General features: G+C 42.0%; 1 non-coding gene across 1 annotated transcript; it reads right to left on the reverse strand.

Annotated features, from left to right (window-relative positions):
- On the reverse strand, positions 1 to 74 carry TRNAV-AAC (transfer RNA valine (anticodon AAC)). The gene has a single exon. It is a non-coding gene; the product is annotated as a tRNA-Val (tRNA).
- Positions 75 to 2,321: the final 2,247 nt, after the last annotated feature.

Raw genomic sequence — 2,321 nt, forward strand, 5'->3', positions numbered from 1 at the left:
TGGCGTCGCCCGGACTCGAACCGGAGACCTTCAGTGTGTTAGACTGACGTGATAACCAACTACACCACGACACCGAATACTCAAGAGGAACAAAATAACTAATATGATCTAATCCGAGAAGAAGTCAGATATTATGATGAAGTATCTTGTTGCGTAACGGCCCCTATCTTCAGCTTCAGTGAGAAAATTGTTTTTCCGACCAGAGCAGAGGTGCTCGATTCTACGCCCCTTCACTGCCGTTTCACCACGATTTGGCCGTTGCTGCAACACAGATGCCATTACAACTCTTCAAATTCGACAAAATTCCGGCCACCCCACCTCAATTTGTCTCTTATCCAGGGCTCCGGACCAATGGGGTTTCCTGCTTTTGCCATGAAGAGGTTGGGGAAAGGCGACATTGCCCTCACTGAGCCGAGTGATTCCGACGTTGACTTTGATGAATTTTTCGATGCGGATGAGGATAAGATTCTTTTGCCGTTAAAGAACACGAGAGAGTGGTGCGGCAAGGCCTCGTGGGTTTGGAGAAGGGAAGGTGTATGACACTTCGATTGAAGACAAATTGCTACAAGAAATGGAGCATGTTAGATTGTATGGAATATCACTATTTCATTGATGATTCATTGATTATAATCAAAGATTACAAGCTTATATATAACCATATTAAAACACAATAAATGAAAGAATATACAAGAATAATATAATATTTCCTAAGAATAATATTTCCCAAAAATATTCTAATTATGTCAATACCCTCCCTCAAACTCAAGTTTCACAAACTTGAGTTTGCTAATAAAACTTACTAATCATATCAGTAAATCTAGGATATCAGGAACCCAATAAAAAACAAAAACACAAGGAACTTCTAAGCGAAGACAAGATCCCACAAAGAACAAAACGAAGAACCTATGGGATGAAGACAGATCCCACGAAGAACAAAAGGAAGAACTTTTGGGATGGAGACATAACTACTGATTTGAAAACAGAATATATATATATATATATATATATATATATATATATATATATATATATATATATTTAAGTAATTGTATGAACTAAATCATGGGGCTGAAATGAACACGGAGGACAGAGAGCCTCGTCTTGAAGCAACCGGAGATCGGAGAATGGGGCGGCGGAGAGTAGAACATGAGACTAGATTTCACGAAGATCGGAGAGCGGCTGAGAAAGGGGGTTTTGCTGTGTTGGACAGAGCTGAAACGTCATCAAAACGACGTTGGTTGTGGATCTGGAATGGCGGAAGGAAAACGACGGATCTAGAACGATGACGTCGGTCGTCGGCGATGGAAGATTGGGAGCAAGGAACGTCGTCGGATCTGAGCGTCGTTCGAAACTTCGTTGGAGCAGAACATGAGACTAACGAAGCCAATTGGACGGAAGGACGTGCGACGGCCGCGAATCTGGATGTGCAAACCTAGACGGAGGAACGCAAATCTTGACAGTCGTTGCTCGACGAATCTTTGACGTGTGTAGGCGTGTGTGATGAAGGAGGAAAGAGGGTGGTGAGGATATTCTGGGTGTTGCACGACGACTTAGAGTTGACGACTTGAATCGAAGATCTGAACGGAGGTGAGGCGGAGCGGATTTGAAAGGCGACGACGGATCTAAGATTGGAGGGGGCGGCGGCGGCGGCTGATGCGAGAAGCGTCGTGCAGCTGACGTGGATTGCAAAGGAACAGGCGAGGAATGGGCGAGGAATGGCAGATCTGAAGGCAACGACGACTGAAGATTGGAGGCAGCAGTGGACGTGGGTCGCAAACGACTGGCAGCGGATGGATTTCTAGGGTATTGTGGCGGCAGATGTTTTTTTTTTAAGTAAAAACAAAGAGTGAACGTGGGAGATTTACATTTAGGTCTGCCTTTGTCAATGGCTAGTCATTGACAGAGGCAGATCAAAACACAGAGGCAGAGATCGAACAAAGCAAACCTAGAGCTCTGATACCATGTTAGATTGTATGAAATATCACTATTTCATTGATGATTCATTGATTATAATCAAAGATTACAAGCCTATATATAACCATATTAAAACACAATAAAGGAAAGAATATACAAGAATGATATAATATTTCCTAAGAATAATATTTCCCAAAAATACTCTAATTATGTCAATAGAGCAGATTAGGGAAGCTCAAGCTGCTAATATCAATAAGCTGAAGAATCAATCTTCTTCTAAGCACAACTCTAGTAGAAATGTCGTAGAGATAGCATGTCAGCCTCAATTATCTCTCTCAATTTTTAACTCTTTATTCTCTGATTCTGCAAACTGCTGTCGTATTCAAATGTTTGTTATTGTTTAGCTC

The sequence above is a fragment of the Cucumis melo genome, chromosome 9 (assembly GCF_025177605.1).
Source record: "Cucumis melo cultivar AY chromosome 9, USDA_Cmelo_AY_1.0, whole genome shotgun sequence".
In the NCBI taxonomy this organism is placed as follows: domain Eukaryota; kingdom Viridiplantae; phylum Streptophyta; class Magnoliopsida; order Cucurbitales; family Cucurbitaceae; genus Cucumis; species Cucumis melo.